Genomic DNA, 19,227 nt, shown 5'->3' with positions numbered 1-19,227 from the left:
CACCGTCAGAACATTTCTTCAGAGCTATCAGCCCAAAGAAAAAAAAGCGCCACACCACCACCGGGTGGGCTCGTACCTCCAACCTTTCGGTTAACAGCCGATCGCGCTAGCCAATTGCGCCATGGAGACTGTCGTGCTCCACTCTTACCACCATCAGAACATATCGTCAAAGCTATCAGCCCAAAGAAAAATAAAGCGCCGCACCACCACCTGATCGGCTCGAACCTCCAACCTTTCAGTTAACAGCCGATCGCATAGCCAATTGCGCCAAGAAGACAGTCGTTCTCCACTCTCACCACCGTCAGGACATTACTTCAGAGCTATCAGCCCAAAGGAAAAAAAGCGCCGCACAACCACCGGGTGGGCTCGAACCTCCAACTGTTCGGTTAACAGCCGATCGCTCTAGCCAATTGCGCCACGGAGACAGTCGTGCTCCACTCTCACCACCATCAGAACATATCTTCAAAGGTATCAGCCCAAAGAAAAAAAAGCGCCGCACCTCCAACAGGTGGGCTCGTACCTCCAACCTTTCGGTTAACAGCCGATCGCAGTAGCCAATTGCGCCAGGAGACAGTCCTGCTCCACTCTCACACCATCAGAACATATCTTCAAAGCTATCAGCCCAAAGAAAAAAAAGCGACACACCACTCCCTGGAGGGCTCGAACATCCAACCTTTCAGTTAACAGCCCAACGAATAGCCAATTGCGCCACGGAGACAGTCGTGCTCCACTCTCACCACCATCAGAACATTTCTTCAGAGCTATCAGCCCAAAGAAAAAAAAAGCGCCACACCACCACCGGGTGGGCTCGTACCTCCAACCTTTCGGTTAACAGCCGATCGCGCTAGCCAATTGCGCCATGGAGACTGTCGTGCTCCACTCTTACCACCATCAGAACATATCGTCAAAGCTATCAGCCCAAAGAAAAATAAAGCGCCGCACCACCACCGGATCGGCTCGAACCTACAACCTTTCAGTTAACAGCCAATCGCGCTAGCCAATTGCGCCACGGAGACAGTCGTGCTCCACTCTCACCACCATCAGAACATATCTTCAAAGCTATCAGCCCAAAGAAAAAAAAGCGCCACACCACCACCGGGTGGGCTCGTGCCTCCAACCTTTCTGTTAACAGCCGATCGCGCTAGCCAATTGCGCCACGGAGACAGTCCTGCTCCACACTCACCACCGTCAGAACATTTCTTCAGAGCTATCAGCCCAAAGAAAAAAAAGCAACACACCACTCCCTGGAGGGCTCGAACCTCCAACCTTTCAGTTAACAGCCGATCGCATTGCCGATTGCGCCACGAAGACAGTCGTGCTCCACTCTCACCACCGTCAGAACATTTCTTCAGAGCTATCAGCCCAAAGAAAAAAAAGCGCCACACCACCACCGGGTGGGCTCGTACCTCCAACCTTTCGGTTAACAGCCGATCGCGCTAGCCAATTGCGCCATTGAGACTGTCGTGCTCCACTCTTACCACCATCAGAACATATCGTCAAAGCTATCAGCCCAAAGAAAAAAAAGCGCCGCACCACCACCGGGTGGGCTCGAACCTCCAACCTTTCAATGAACAGCCAATCGCATAGCCAATTGCGCCACGAAGACAGTCGTGCTCCACTCTCACCACCGTCAGGACATTACTTCAGAGCTATCAGCCCAAAGGAAAAAAAGCGCCGCAGAACCACCGGGTGGGCTCGAACCTTCAACCGTTCGGTTAACAGCCGATCGCTCTAGCCAATTGCGCCACGGAGACAGTCGTGCTCCACTCTCACCACCATCAGAACATCTCTTCAAAGCTATAAGCCCAAAGAAAAAAAAGCGCCGCACCTCCAACAGGTGGGCTCGTACCTCCAACCTTTCGGTTAACAGCCGATAGCAGTAGCCAATTGCGACAGGAGACAGTCCTGCTCCACTCTCACACCATCAGAAGAAATCTTCAAAGCTATCAGCCAAAAGAAAAACAAGCAACACACCACTCCCGGGAGGGCTCGAACCTCCAACCTTTCAGTTAACAGCCGATCGCATAGGCGATTGCGCCACGAAGACAGTCGTGCTCCACAATCACGACCGTCAGAACATATCTTCAAAGTTATCAGCCCAAAGAAAAAAAAGCGCCGCACCACCACCGGGTGGGCTCGAACCTCCAACCTTTCAATGAACAGCCACTCGCATAGCCAATTGCGCCACGAAGACAGTCGTGCTCCACTCTCACCACCGTCAGGACATTACTTCAGAGCTATCAGCCCAAAGGAAAAAAAGCGCCGCACAACCACCGGGTGGGCTCGAACCTCCAACTGTTCGGTTAACAGCCGATCGCTCTAGCCAATTGCGCCACGGAGACAGTCGTGCTCCACTTTCACCACCATCAGAACATATCTTCAAAGGTATCAGCCCAAAGACAAAAAAGCGCCGCACCTCCAACAGGTGGGCTCGTACCTCCAACCTTTCGGTTAACAGCCGATCGCAGTAGCCAATTGCGCCAGGAGACAGTCCTGCTCCACTCTCACACCATCAGAACATATCTTCAAAGCTATCAGCCCAAAGAAAAAAAAAGCGACACACCACTCCCTGGAGGGCTCGAACATCCAACCTTTCAGTTAACAGCCCATCGAATAGCCAATTGCGCCACGGAGACAGTCGTGCTCCACTCTCACCACCATCAGAACATATCTTCAAAGCTATCAGCCCAAAGAAAAAAAAAGCGCCGCACCACCACCGGGTGGGCTCGTACCTCCAACCTTTCGGTTAACAGCCGATCGCGCTAGCCAATTGCGCCACGGAGACAGTCGTGCTCCACTCTCACCACCATCAGAACATATCTTCAAAGCTATCAGCCCAAAGAAAAAAAAGCGCCGCACCACCACCGGGTGGGCTCGTACCTCCAAACTTTCGGTTAACAGCTGATCGCGCTAGCCAATTGCGCCACGGAGACAGTCCTGCTCCACACTCACCACCACCAGAACATATCTTCAAAGCTATCAGCGCAAAATAAAAAAAGCGCCGCACCACCACCGGGTGGGCTCGTAACTCCAACCTTTCTGTTAACAGCCGATCGCGCTAGCCAATTGCGCCACGGAGACAGTCGCACTCCACTCTCGCCACCATCAGAACATATCTTCAAAGCTATCAGCCCAAAAGAAAAAAAGCGCCGCACCACCACCGGGTGGGCTCGAACCTCCAACATTTCGGTTAACAGCCGATCGCGCTAGCCAACTGCGCCACGGAGAAAGTCGTGCTCCACTCTCACCACCATCAGAACATTTCTTCAAAGCTATCAGCCCAAAGAAAAAAAAGCGCCGCACCACCACTGGGTGTGCTCGTACCTCCAACCTTTCGGTTAACAGCGAATCGCGCTAGCCAATTGTGCCACGGAGACAGTCGTGCTTCACTCTCACCACCATCAGAACATATCTTCAAAGCTATCAGCCCAAAGAAAAAAAACAACACACCACTCCAGGGGAGGGCTCGAACCTCCAACCTTTCAGTTAACAGCCGATCGCATAGCCAAATGCGCCACGAAGACAGTCGTGCTCCACTCTCACCACCATCAGAACATATCTTCAAAGCTATCAGCCCAAAGAAAAAAAAGCGCCACACCACCACCGGGTGGGCTCGTACCTCCAACCTTTCTGTTAACAGCCGATCGCGCTAGCCAATTGCGCCATGGAGACTGTCGTGCTCCACTCTTACCACCATCAGAACATATCGTCAAAGCTATCAGCCCAAAGAAAAATAAAGCGCCGCACCACCACCGGATCGGCTCGAACCTACAACCTTTCAGTTAACAGCCAATCGCGCTAGCCAATTGCGCCACGGAGACAGTCGTGCTCCACTCTCACCACCATCAGGACATTACTTCAGAGCTATCAGCCCAAAGGAAAAAAAGCGCCGCAGAACCACCGGGTGGGCTCGAACCTTCAACCGTTCGGTTAACAGCCGATCGCTCTAGCCAATTGCGCCACGGAGACAGTCGTGCTCCACTCTCACCACCATCAGAACATCTCTTCAAAGCTATAAGCCCAAAGAAAAAAAAGCGCCGCACCTCCAACAGGTGGGCTCGTACCTCCAACCTTTCGGTTAACAGCCGATAGCAGTAGCCAATTGCGACAGGAGACAGTCCTGCTCCACTCTCACACCATCAGAACAAATCTTCAAAGCTATCAGCCAAAAGAAAAACAAGCAACACACCACTCCCGGGAGGGCTCGAACCTCCAACCTTTCAGTTAACAGCCGATCGCATAGGCGATTGCGCCACGAAGACAGTCGTGCTCCACTATCACGACCGTCAGAACATATCTTCAAAGTTACCAGCCCAAAGAAAAAAAAGCGCCGCACCACCACCGGGTGGGCTCGAACCTCCAACCTTTCGGTTAACAGCGGATCGCACTAGCCCATTGCGCCACGGAGACAGTCGTGCTCCACTCTTACCACCCTAAGAACATTTCTCCAAAGCTAACAGCGCAAAGAAAAAAAAGCGACACACCGTCCCCCGGTGAGTTCAAACCTCCAACCTTTCGATTGACAGCCGATCGCGCTAGCTAACTGCGCCACGAAGACAGCCGTGCTCCACTCTCACCACCATCAGAACAAATCTTCAAAGCTATCAGCGCAAAGAAAAATGCAACACACCACTCCCGGGAGGGCTCGAAACTCCAACTTTCCAGTTAACAGCCGATCGCGCTAGCCAATGCCACGGAGACAGTTCTGTCCACTCTCACCACATCAGAACATATCTTCAAAGCTATCAGCCCAAAGTAAAAAAAGCGCTGCAACACCACGGGGTGGGCTCAAAACTCCAACCTTTCTGTTAAAAGCCGATTCGCTAGCCAATTGCGCCACGGAGACAGTCCTGCTTCACTCTCACCACCATCAGAACATATCTTCAAAGCTATCATCCCATAGAAAAAAAGCGCCGCATCACCACCGGGTGAGCTCGAACCTGCAACCTTTCGGTTAACAGCCGATCGTGCTAGCCAATAGCGCCACGGAGACAGTCGTGCTCCACTCTCACCACCATCAGAACATATCTTCAAAGCTATCAGCCCAAAGAAAAAAAGCGCCGCACCACCACCGGGTGGGCTCGAACCTCCAACCTTTCGGTTAACAGCCGATCGCGCTAGCCAATTGCACCATGCAGACAGTCCTACTCCACTCTCACCACCATCAGAACATATCTTCAAAGCTATCAGCCTAAAGAAAAAAAAAGCAACACACCACTCCCGGGAGGGCTGAAACCTCCAACCTTTCAGTTAACAGCCAATCGCGCTAGCCAATTACGCCACGGAGACAGTCGTGCTCCACTCTCACCACCGTCAGAACATTTCTTCAGAGCTATCAGCCCAAAGAAAAAAAAGCGCCGCACCACCACCGGTGGGCTCGAACCTCCAACCCTTCGGTTAACAGCTCATCGCGCTAGCCAATGGCGCCACGGAGATAGTCCTGCTCCACTCTCACCACCATCAGCACATATCTTCAAAGCTATTAGCCCAAAAAAAAAGCGCCGCACCACCACCGGGTGGGCTCGAACCTCCACCTTTCGGTTAACAGCCAATCGCGCTAGCCAATTGCGCCACGGAGACAGTCCTGCTCCACTCTCACCACCATGAGAACATATCTTCAAAGCTATCGTCCCATAGAAAAAAAAGCGCCGCACCACCACCGGGTGGGCTCGAACCTCCAACCGTTCGGTTAACGGCCGAACGCGCTAGCCATTTGCGCCACGGAGACAGTCGGGCTCCACTCTCACCACCGTCAGAACACTTCTCCAAAGCTATCAGCGCAAAGAAAAAAGCAACACGCCACTCCCGGGAGGGCTTGAAACTCCAACCTTTTGGTTAACAGCCGATCGAGCTAGCCAATTGGGCCACAGAGACAGTCGTGCTCCACTCTCACCACCGTCAAAAAATTTCTCCAAAGCTATCAGCGAAAAAAAAGCGACACACCGTCCCCGGGTGGGCTCAAACCTCCAACGTTTCGGTTTACAGCCGATCGCGCTAGCCAATTGCGCCACGAAGATAGTCCTGATCCACTCTCACCACCATCAGCACATATCTTCAAAGCTATCAGCCCAAAGAAAAAAAAGCGCCGCACCACCACCGGGTGTGCTCGAAACTCCAACCTTTCGGTTAACAGCCGATCGCTCTAGCCAATTGCGCCACGGAGACAGTCGTGCTCCACTCTTACCACCCTCAGAACATTTCTCCAAAGCTATCAGCGCAAAGAAAAAAAAGCGGCACACCGTCCCCGGGTGTGCTCAAGCCTCCAACTTTTCGATTGACAGCCGATTGCGCTAGCCAATGGCGCCACGGAGACAGTCCTGCTCCATTCTCCCCACCATCAGAACATATCTTCAAAGCTATCAGCCCAAAGTAAAAAAAAGCGCCGCAACACCACGGGGTGGGCTCAAAACTCCAACCTTTCTGGTAACAGCCGATCGTGCTAGCCAATTGCGCCACGGAGACAGTCCTGCTCCACTCTCACCACCATCAGAACGTATCTTCAAAGCTATCATCCCATGGGAAAAAAAGCGCCGCATGACTACCGGGTGGGCTCGAACCTCACACCTTTCGGTTAACAGCCGATCGTGCTAGCCAATAGCGCCACGGAGACAGTCGTGCTCCACTCTCACCACCATCAGAACATATCTTCAAAGCTATCAGCCCAAAAAAAAGCGCCGCACCACCACCGGGTGGGCTCGAACCTCCACCTTTCGGTTAACAGCCGATCGCGCTAGCCAATTGCGCCAGAGACAGTGGTGCTCCGCTCTCAGCACCATCAGAACATATCTTCAAAGCTATCAGCGCAAAGAAAAAGCAACACACCACTCCCGGCAGAGCTCGAATCTCAAACCTTTTGCTTATTAGCCCATCGCGCTAGCCAATTGCGCCACGGAGACAGTCCTGCTCCACTCTCATAACCATCAGAACATATCTTCAAAGCTATCAGCGCAAAGAAAAAGCAACACACCACTCCCGGGAGGGCTCGAAACTCCAACCTTTCGATTAACAGCCGATCCCGCTAGCCAACTGCGCCACGGAGACACTCCTGTCCACTCTCACCACCATCAGAACATATCTTCAAAGCTATCAGCCCAAAGTAAAAAAGCGCCGCACCACCACGGGGTGGGCTCGAAACTCCTACTTTTCTAATAACAGCCGATCGCGCTAGCCAATTGCGCCACGGAGACAGACCTGCACCACTCTCACCACCATCAGAACATATCTTCGAAGCTATCAGTCAAAAAATGAAAAGCGTCACACCACCACCGCGTGGGCTCCAACCTCCAACCTTTATGTTAACAGCCGAACGTGCTAGCCAATTCCGCCACGGAGACAGTCGTGCTCCAATCTCACCCCCGTCAGAACATTTCTCCAAAGCTATCCGCGCAAAGCAAAAAGCAACACGCCACTCCCGGGTGGGCTCGAACCTCCACCTTTCGGTTAACAGCCAATCGCTCTAGCCCATTGCGCCACAAAAACAGTCGTGCTCTACTCTCACCACTATCAGAACATATCTTCAAAGCTATCATCCCATAGAAAAAAAGCGCCGCATCACCACCGGGTGGACTCGAACCTGCAACCTTTCGGTTAACAGCCGGTCGTGCTAGCCAATAGCGCCACGGAGACAGTCGTGCTCCACTCTCACCACCGTCAGAACATATCTTCAAATCTATCAGCCCAAAGAAAAAAAAGCGCCGCACAACCACCGGGTTGGCTCGAACCTCCAACCTTTCGGTTAACAGCCGATCGCGCTAGCCAATTGCGCCACGGAGATAGTCCTGCTCCACTCTAACCACCATCAGCACATATCTTCAAAGCTATCAGCCCAAAAAAAAAGAGCGCCGCACCACCACCGGGTGGGCCCGAACCTCCACCTATCGGTTAACAGCCAATCGCGATAGCCATTTGCGCCACAGAGACAGTCGTGCTTTACTCTCACCACCATCAGAACATATCTTCAAAGCTATCAGCGCAAAGAAAAAAGCAACACACCACTCGCAGGAGGGCTCGAAACTCCAACCTTTCGATTAACAGCCGATCGCGCTAGCCAATTGCGCCACAGAGACAGTCCTGCTCCACTCTCCCCACCATCAGAACATATCTTCAAAGACAACAGCCTAAAGAAAAAAAAGCACCGCACCAACCCCGGGTGGGCTCGAAACTTCAACTTTTCGGTTAACAGCCGATCGCGCTAGCCAATCGCGCCACGGAGACAGTCCTGCTCCACTCTCACCACCATCAGAACATATCTTCAAAGCTATCATCCCATAGAAAAAAAAGCGCCGCACCACCACCGGGTGGGCTCGAACCTCCAACCTTTCGGTTAACGGCCGAACGCGCTAGCCAATTGCGCCACGGAGACAGTCCTGCTCCACTCTCACCACCATCAGAACGTATCTTCAAAGCTATCGTCCCTTAGAAAAAAAAGCGCCGCACCACCACAGGGTGGGCTCAGACCTCCAACCTTTCGGTTAACGGCCGATCGCGCTAGCCAATTGCGCCAGAGACAGTCGTGCTCCACTCTCACCACCATTAGAACTTATCTTCAAAGCTGTCAGCGCAAAGAAAAAAGCAACACACCACTCCCGGGAGGGCTCGAAACTCCAACCTTTCGATTAACAGCCGATCGCGCTAGCCAACTGCGCCACGGAGACACTCCTGTCCACTCTTTCAGTTTCAGTTTCAGTTTCAGTTTTATTGAGCATTTTCTCTCACCACCATCAGAACATATCTTCCAAGCTATCAGCCCAAAGTAAAAAAGTGCCGCACCACCACGGGGTGGGCTCGAAGATCCTACTTTTCTGTTAACAGCCGATCGCGCTAGCCAATTGCGCCACGGAGACAGACCTGCACCACTCTCACCACCATCAGAACATATCTTCGAAGCTATCAGCCCAAAAAATAAAAAGCGCCGCACCACCACCGGGTGGGCTCGAACCTCCAACCTTTATGTTAACAGCCGAACGTGCTAGCCAATTGCGCCACGGAGACAGTCGTGCTCCAATCTCACCACCGTCTGAACATTTCTCCAAAGCTATCAGCGCAAAGCAAAAAGCAACATGCCACTACCCGGAGGGCTCGAAACTCCAACCTTTTGGTTAACAGCCGATCGCGCTAGCCAAATGGGCCACAGAGAGTGTCGTGCTTCACTCTCACCACCGTCAGAACATTTCTCCAAAGCTATCAGCCTAAAAACTTTCGGTTAACAGCCGATTGCGCTAGCCAATTGCGCCACGGAGACAGTCGTGCTCCACTCTCACCACCGTTAGAACATTTCTTCAGAGCTATCCGCCCAAAGAAAAAAAAGCGCCGCACACTACCAGGTGGGCTCGAACCTCCAACCTTTCAGTTAACAGCCGATCGCGCTAGCCAACTGCGCCACGAAGACAGCCGTGCTCCACTCTCACCACCATCAGAACAAATCTTCAAAGCTATCAGCGCAAAGAAAAATGCAACACACCACTCCCGAAAGGGCTCGAAACTCCAACCTTCCGGTTAACAGCCGATCGCGCTAGCCAATTGCGCCACGGAGACAGTCCTGTCCACTCTCACCACATCAGAACATATCTTCAAAGCTATCAGCCCAAAGTAAAAAAAGCGCTGCAACACCACGGGGTGGGCTCAAAACTCCAACCTTTCGGTTAACAGCCGATCGCGCTAGCCAATTGCGCCACGGAGACAGTCGTGGTCCACTCTCACCACCGTCAGAACATTTCTCCAAAGCTATCAGCGCAAAGAAAAAAAATCGCCGCACCACCACCGGGGGTTCTCTAACCTCCACCTTTCGGTTAACAACCGATCGCGCTAGCCAATTGCGCCACAGAGACAGTCGTGCTCCACCCTCACCACCATCAAAACATATCTTCAAAGCTATCAGCGCAAAGAAAAAAGCAACACACCACTCCCGGGAGGGCTCGAAACTCCAACCTTTCAATTAACAGCCGATCGCGCTAGCAAATTGCGCCCCGGAGACAGTCCTGCTCTACTCTCATCACCATCAGAACATATCTTCAAAGAAATCAGCCCAAAGAAAAAATATGCGCCGCACCACCACCACGTGGGCTGGAACCTCCAACTTTTCGGTTAACAGCCCATCGCGCTAGCCAATTGCGCCACGGAGACAGTTGTGCTTCACTCTCACCACCGTCAGAACACTTCTTCAGAGCTATCCGCCCAAAGGAAAAAAAGCGCCGCACCACCACCGAGTGGGCTCGAACCTCCAACCTTTTTGTTAACAGCCGATCGCGCTAGCCAATTGGGCCATGGAGACAGTCCTGCTCTACTCTCACCACCATCAGAACATATGTTCAAAGCTATCAGCCTAAAGAAGAAAAAGCAACACACCACTCCCGGGAGGGCTCGAACCTCCAACCTTTCAGTTAACAGCCGATCGCGCTAGCGAATAGCGCCACGGAGACAGTCGTGCTCCACTCTCACCACCGTCAGAAGATTTCTTCAGAGCTATCAGCCCAAAGGAAAAAAAGCGCCGCACCACCACCGGGTGGGCTCGAACCTCCAACCTTTCGGTTAACAGCCCATCGCGCTAGCCAATAACGCCACGAAGATAGTCCTGCTCCACTCTCACCACCATCAGCACATATCTTCAAAGCTATCAGCCCAAAGAAAAAAAAGCGCCGCACCACCACAGGGTGGGCTCGAACCTCCACCTATCGGTTAACAGCCAATCGCGCTAGCCAATTGCGCCACAGAGACAGTCGTGCTCTACTCTCACCACCATCAGAACATATCTTCAAAGCTATCAGCGCAAAGAAAAAAGCAACACACCACTCGCGGGAGGGCTCGAAACACGAACCTTTCGATTAACAGCCGATCGCGCTAGCCAATTGCGCCACGGAGACAGTCCTGCTCCACTCTCCCCACCATCAGAACATATCTTCAAAGCTATCAGCCTAAAGAAAAAAAAGCACCGCACCAACATCGGGTGGGCTCGAAACTTCAACCTTTCGGTTAACAGCCGATCACGCTAGCCAATTGCGCCACGGATACAGTCCTGCTCCACTCTCACCACCATCAGAACATATCTTCAAAGCTATCATCCCCTAGAAAAAAAAGCGCCACACCACCACCGGGTGGGCTGGAACCTCCAACCTTTCGGTTAACGGCCGAACGCGCTAGCTAATTGCGCCACGGAGACAGTCCTGCTCCACTCTCACCACCATCAGAACATATCTCCAAAGCTATCGTCCCATAGAAAAAAAAGCGCCGCACCACCACCGGGTGGGCTCGAACCTCCAACCTTTCGGTTAACGGCCGATCGCGCTAGCCAATTGCGCCAGAGACAGTCGTGCTCCACTCTCACCACCATCAGAACATATCTTCAAAGCTATCAGCGCAAAGAAAAAAGCAACACACCACTCGCGGGAGGGCTCGAAACTCCAACCTTTCGATTACCAGCCGATCGCGCTAGCCAATTGCGCCACGGAGACAGTCCTGCTCCACTCTCCCCACCATCAGAACATATCTTCAAAGCTATCAGCCTAAAGAAGAAAAAGCAACACACCACTCCCGGGAGGGCTCAAACCTCCAACCTTTCAGTTAACAGCCGATCGCGCTAGCGAATAGCGCCACGGAGACAGTCTTGCTCCACAGTCACCACCGTCAGAACATTTCTTCAGAGCTATTAGCCCAAAGGAAAAAAAGCGCCGCACCACCACCGGATGGGCTCGAACCTTCTACCTTTCGGTTAACAGCCCATCGCGCTAGCCAATTGCGCCACAGAGACAGTCGTGCTCCACTCTCACCACCATCGGAACATATCTTCAAAGCTATCAGCGCAAAAAAAGCAACACACCACTCCTGGGAGGGCTCGAACCTCCAACCTTTTGGTTAACAGCAGACCGCACTAGCCAATTGTGTCATGGAGACAGTCCTGCTATACTCTCACCACCATCAGAACATATCTTCAATGCTATCAGCCCAAAAAAAAGCGCCGCACCACCACCGGGTGGGCTCGAATCTCCAACCTTTCGGTTAACAGCGGATCGCACTAGCCAATTGCGCCACGGAGACAGTCGTGCTGCACTCTTACCACCCTAGGAACATTTCTCCAAAGCTAACAGCGCAAAGAAAAAAAAGCGACACACCGTCCCCCGGTGAGTTCAAACCTCCAACCTTTCGATTGACAGCCGATCGCGCTAGCTAACTGCGCCACGAAGACAGCCGTGCTCCACTCTCACCACCATCAGAACAAATCTTCAAAGCTATCAGCGCAAAGAAAAATGCAACACACCACTCCCGGGAGGGCTCGAAACTCCAACTTTCCGGTTAACAGCCGATCGCGCTAGCCAATTGCGCCACGGAGACAGTTCTGTCCACTCTCACCACATCAGAACATATCTTCAAAGCTATCAGCCCAAAGTAAAAAAAGCGCTGCAACACCACGGGGTGGGCTCAAAACTCCAACCTTTCTGTTAAAAGCCGATTCGCTAGCCAATTGCGCCACGGAGACAGTCCTGCTTCACTCTCACCACCATCAGAACATATCTTCAAAGCTATCATCTCATAGAAAAAAAAACCGCATCACCACCGGGTGAGCTCGAACCTGCAACCTTTCGGTTAACAGCCGATCGTGCTAGCCAATAGCGCCACGGAGACAGTCGTGCTCCACTCTCACCACCATCAGAACATATCTTCAAAGCTATCAGCCCAAAGAAAAAAAGCGCCGCACCACCACCGGGTGGGCTCGAACCTCCAACCTTTCGGTTAACAGCCGATCGCGCTAGCCAATTGCACCATGCAGACAGTCCTACTCCACTCTCACCACCATCAGAACATATCTTCAAAGCTATCAGCCTAAAGAAAAAAAAAGCAACACACCACTCCCGGGAGGGCTGAAACCTCCAACCTTTCAGTTAACAGCCAATCGCGCTAGCCAATTACGCCACGGAGACAGTCGTGCTCCACTCTCACCACCGTCAGAACATTTCTTCAGAGCTATCAGCCCAAAGAAAAAAAAGCGCCGCACCACCACCGGTGGGCTCGAACCTCCAACCCTTCGGTTAACAGCTCATCGCGCTAGCCAATGGCGCCACGGAGATAGTCCTGCTCCACTCTCACCACCATCAGCACATATCTTCAAAGCTATTAGCCCAAAGAAAAAAAAAGCGCCGCACCACCACCGGGTGGGCTCGAACCTCCACCTTTCGGTTAACAGCCAATCGCGCTAGCCAATTGCGCCACGGAGACAGTCCTGCTCCACTCTCACCACCATGAGAACATATCTTCAAAGCTATCGTCCCATAGAAAAAAAAGCGCCGCACCACCACCGGGTGGGCTCGAACCTCCAACCGTTCGGTTAACGGCCGAACGCGCTAGCCATTTGCGCCACGGAGACAGTCGGGCTCCACTCTCACCACCGTCAGAACACTTCTCCAAAGCTATCAGCGCAAAGAAAAAAGCAACACGCCACTCCCGGGAGGGCTTGAAACTCCAACCTTTTGGTTAACAGCCGATCGAGCTAGCCAATTGGGCCACAGAGACAGTCGTGCTCCACTCTCACCACCGTCAAAAAATTTCTCCAAAGCTATCAGCGAAAAAAAAGCGACACACCGTCCCCGGGTGGGCTCAAACCTCCAACGTTTCGGTTAACAGCCGATCGCGCTAGCCAATTGCGCCACGGAGATAGTCCTGATCCACTCTCACCACCATCAGCACATATCTTCAAAGCTATCAGCCCAAAGAAAAAAAAGCGCCGCACCACCACCGGGTGTGCTCGAAACTCCAACCTTTCGGTTAACAGCCGATCGCTCTAGCCAATTGCGCCACGGAGACAGTCGTGCTCCACTCTTACCACCCTCAGAACATTTCTCCAAAGCTATCAGCGCAAAGAAAAAAAAGCGGCACACCGTCCCCGGGTGTGCTCAAGCCTCCAACTTTTCGATTGACAGCCGATCGCGCTAGCCAATGGCGCCACGGAGACAGTCCTGCTCCATTCTCCCCACCATCAGAACATATCTTCAAAGCTATCAGCCCAAAGTAAAAAAAAGCGCCGCAACACCACGGGGTGGGCTCAAAACTCCAACCTTTCTGGTAACAGCCGATCGCGCTAGCCAATTGCGCCACGGAGACAGTCCTGCTCCACTCTCACCACCATCAGAACGTATCTTCAAAGCTATCATCCCATGGGAAAAAAAGCGCCGCATGACTACCGGGTGGGCTCGAACCTCACACCTTTCGGTTAACAGTCGATCGTGCTAGCCAATAGCGCCACGGAGACAGTCGTGCTCCACTCTCACCACCATCAGAACATATCTTCAAAGCTATCAGCCCAAAAAAAAGCGCCGCACCACCACCGGGTGGGCTCGAACCTCCACCTTTCGGTTAACAGCCGATCGCGCTAGCCAATTGCGCCAGAGACAGTGGTGCTCCGCTCTCAGCACCATCAGAACATATCTTCAAAGCTATCAGCGCAAAGAAAAAGCAACACACCACTCCCGGCAGAGCTCGAATCTCAAACCTTTTGCTTATTAGCCCATCGCGCTAGCCAATTGCGCCACGGAGACAGTCCTGCTCCACTCTCATAACCATCAGAACATATCTTCAAAGCTATCAGCGCAAAGAAAAAGCAACACACCACTCCCGGGAGGGCTCGAAACTCCAACCTTTCGATTAACAGCCGATCCCGCTAGCCAACTGCGCCACGGAGACACTCCTGTCCACTCTCACCACCATCAGAACATATCTTCAAAGCTATCAGCCCAAAGTAAAAAAGCGCCGCACCACCACGGGGTGGGCTCGAAACTCCTACTTTTCTAATAACAGCCGATCGCGCTAGCCAATTGCGCCACGGAGACAGACCTGCACCACTCTCACCACCATCAGAACATATCTTCGAAGCTATCAGTCAAAAAATGAAAAGCGTCACACCACCACCGCGTGGGCTCCAACCTCCAACCTTTATGTTAACAGCCGAACGTGCTAGCCAATTCCGCCACGGAGACAGTCGTGCTCCAATCTCACCCCCGTCAGAACATTTCTCCAAAGCTATCCGCGCAAAGCAAAAAGCAACACGCCACTCCCGGGTGGGCTCGAACCTCCACCTTTCGGTTAACAGCCAATCGCGCTAGCCCATTGCGCCACAAAAACAGTCGTGCTCTACTCTCACCACTATCAGAACATATCTTCAAAGCTATCAGCCCAAAGAAAAAAAAGCAACACAACACTCGCGGGAGGGCTCGAACTTCCAACCTTTCGGTTAACAGCCGATCGCGCTAGCTAATTGCGCCACGGAGACAGTCGTGCTCCACTCTCACCACCGTCAGAACATTTCTTCAGAGCTATCCGCCCAAAGAAAAAAAAGCGCCACACCACCACCAGGTTGGCTCGAACCTCCAACCTTTCAGTTAACAGCCGATCGCGCTAGCCAATTGCACCACGGAGACAGTCGTGCTCCACTTTCACTACCATCAGAACATATCTTCAAAGCTATCAGCGCAAAGAAAAAAGAAACACACCACTCAAGGGAGGGCTCGAACCTCCAACCTTTCAGTTAACAGCCCACCGCGCTAGCCAATTGTGCCAAGGAGACAGTACTGCTATAATCTCACTACCATCAGAACATATCTTCAAAGCTATCAGCCCACAGGAAAAAAAGCGCCTCACCACCACCGGGAGGGCTCGAAACTCCAACCTTTCGGTTAACAGCCGATCGCGTTAGCCAATTGCGCCACGGAGACAGTCGTTCTCCACTCTCACCACCGTCAGAACATTTCTCCAAAGCTATCAGCCCAAAGAAAAAAAAAGCGACACACCGTCCCCGGGTGGGCTCAAACCTCCAACCTTTCGGTTAACAGCCAATCGCGCTAGCCAACTGCGCCACGGAGAGTGTCCTGCTCCACTCTCACCACCATCAGAACATATCTTCAAAGCTATCAGCCTAAAGAAAAAAAAAGCAACACACCACTCCCGGGAGGGCTCAAACCTCCAACCTTTCAGTTAACAGCCAATCGCGCTAGCCAGTTACGCCACGGAGACAGTCGTGCTCCACTCTCACCACCGTCAGAACATTTCTTCAGAGCTATCAGCCCAAAGGAAAAAAAGCGCCGCACCACCACCGGTGGGCTCGAACCTCCAACCCTTCGGTTAACAGCCCATCGCGCTAGCCAATGGCGCCACGGAGATAGTCCTGCTCCACTCTCACCACCATCAGCACATATCTTCAAAGCTATTAGCCCACAGAAAAAAAAGTGCCGCACCACCACCGGGTGTGCTCGAAACTCCAACCTTTCGGTTAACTGCCGATCGCGCTAGCCAATTGCGCCACGGAGACAGTCGTGCTCCACTCTCACCACCGTCAAAAAATTTCTCCAAAGCTATCAGCGAAAAAAAAGCGACACACCGTCCCCGGGTGGGCTCAAACCTCCAACGTTTCGGTTAGCAGCCAATCGCGCTAGCCAATTGCGCCACGGAGATAGTCCTGATCCACTCTCACCACCATCAGCACATATCTTCAAAGCTATCAGCCCAAAGAAAAAAAAGCGCCGCACCACCACCGGGTGTGCTCGAAACTCCAACCTTTCGGTTAACTGCCGATCGCGCTAGCCAATTGCGCCACGGAGACAGTCGTGCTCCACTCTCACCCCCTCAGAACATTTCTCCAAAGCTATCAGCGCAAAAAAAGCGGCACAGCGTCCCCGGGTGGGCTCAAGCCTCCAACTTTTCGATTGACAGCCGATTGCGCTAGCCAATGGCGCCACGGAGACAGTCCTGCTCCATTCTCCCCACCATCAGAACATATCTTCAAAGTTATCAGCCCAAAGTAATAAAAAGCGCCGCAACACCACGGGGTGGGCTCAAAACTCCAACCTTTCTGGTAACAGCCGATCGCGCTAGCCAATTGCGCCACGGAGACAGTCCTGCTCCACTCTCACCACCATCAGAACGTATCTTCAAAGCTATCATCCCATGGGAAAAAAAGCGCCGCATCACCACCGGGTGGGCTCGAACCTCACACCTTTCGGTTAACAGCCGATCGTGCTAGCCAATAGCGCCACGGAGACAGTCGTGCTCCACTCTCACCACTATCAGAACATATCTTCAAAGCTATCCGCCCAAAGATAAAAAAAAGCGCCGCACCACCACCGGGTGGGCTCGAACCTCCAACCTTTCGGTTAACAGCTTATCGCGCTAGCCACTGCGCCATGGAGACAGTCCTGCCCCACTCTCAACACCATCAGAACATACCTTCAAAGCTATCAGCCCAAAGAAAAAAAAGCGCCGCACCACCACCGGGTGGGCTCGAACCTCCACCTTTGGGTTAACAGCCGATCGCACTAGCCAATTGCGCCAGAGACAGTGGTGCTCCGCTCTCAGCACCATCAGAACATATCTTCAAAGCTATCAGCGCAAAGAAAAAAGCAACACACCACTCCCGGGAGGGCTCGAATCTCCAATCTTTTGCTTATTAGCCCATCGCGCTAGCCAATTGCGCCACGGAGACAGTCCTGCTCAACTCTCATCACCATCAGAACATATCTTCAAAGCTATCAGCGCAAAGAAAAAGCAACCCACCTCTCCCGGGAGGGCTCGAAACTCCAACCTTTCGATTAACAGCCGATCCCGCTAGCCAACTGCGCCACGGAGACACTCCTGTCCACTCTCACCACCATCAGAACATATCTTCAAAGCTATCAGCCCAAAGTAAAAAAGCGCCGCACCACCACGGGGTGGGCTCGAAACTCATACTTTTCTGTTAACAGCCGATCGCGCTAGCCAATTGCGCCACGGAGACAGACCAGCACCACTCTCACCACCATCAGAACATATCTTCGAAGCTATCAGTCAAAAAATGAAAAGCGCCACACCACCACCGCGTGGGCTCGAACCTCCAACCTTTATGTTAACAGCCGAACGTGCTAGCCAATTGCGCCACGGAGACAGTCGTGCTCCAATCTCACCGCCGTCAGAACATTTCTCCAAAGCTATCAGCGCAAAGCAAAAAGCAACACGCCACTCCCGGGTGAGCTCGAACCTCCACCTTTCAGTTAACAGCCAATCGCGCTAGCCAATTGCGCCACAAAGACAGTCGTGCTCTACTCTCACCACCATCAGAACATATCTTCAAAGCTATTAGCCCAAAGAAAAAAAAAGCAACACAACACTCGCGGGAAGGCTCGAACCTCCAACCTTTCGGTTAACAGCCGATCGCGCTAGCCAATTGCGCCACGGAGACAGTCGTGCTCCACTCTCACCACCGTCAGAACATTTCTTCAGAGCTATCCGCCCAAAGAAAAAAAAGCGCCACACCACCACCAGGTGGGCTAGAACCTCCAACCTTTCAGTTAACAGCCGATCGCGCTAGCCAATTGCGCCACGGAGACAGTCGTGCTCCACTTTCACCACCATCAGAACATATCTTCAAAGCTATCAGCGCAAAGAAAAAAGAAACACACCACTCCCGGGAGGGCTCGAACCTCCAACCTTTCAGTTAACAGCTGATCGCGCTAGCCAATTGGGCCATGGAGACAGTCCTGCTCCACTCTCACCACAATCAAAACATATCTTCGAAGCTATCAGCCTAAAGAAGAAATAGCAACACAGCACTCCCGGGAGGGCTCGAACCTCCCACCTTTCGGTTAACAGCCGATCGTTCTAGCCAATAGCGCCACGGAGACAGTCGTGCTCCACTCTCACCACCATCAGAACATATCTTCAAAGCTATCAGCCCAAAGATAAAAAAAGCGCCGCACCACCACCGGGCTGGCTCGAACCTCCAACCTTTCGGTTAACAGCTGATCGCGCTAGCCACTGAACCATGGAGACAGTCCTGCCCCACTCTCACCACCATCAGAACATACCTTCAAAGCTATCAGCCCAAAGAAAAAAAAGCGCCGCACTACCACCGGGTGGGCTCGAACCTCCACCTTTCGGTTAACAGCCGATCGCGCTAGCCAATTGCGCCAGAGACAGTGGTGCTCCGCTCTCAGCACCATCAGAACATATCTTCAAAGCTATCAGCGCAAAGAAAAAAGCAACACACCACTCCCGGGAGGGCTCGAATCTCCAACCTTTTGCTTATTAGCCCATCGCGCTAGCCCATTGCGCCACGGAGACAGTCCTGCTCCACTTTCATCACCATCAGAACATATCTTCAAAGCTATCAGCGCAAAATAAAAAAGCGCCGCACCACCACGGGGTGGGCTCGAAACTCCTACTTTTCTGTTAACAGCCGAACGTGCTAGCCAATTGCGCCACGGAGACAGTCGTGCT

This window comes from Rhipicephalus microplus, chromosome 2 (assembly GCF_043290135.1).
Source record: "Rhipicephalus microplus isolate Deutch F79 chromosome 2, USDA_Rmic, whole genome shotgun sequence".
Classification (NCBI taxonomy): Eukaryota; Metazoa; Arthropoda; class Arachnida; order Ixodida; family Ixodidae; genus Rhipicephalus; species Rhipicephalus microplus.
This window is presented reverse-complemented; position numbering follows the sequence as displayed.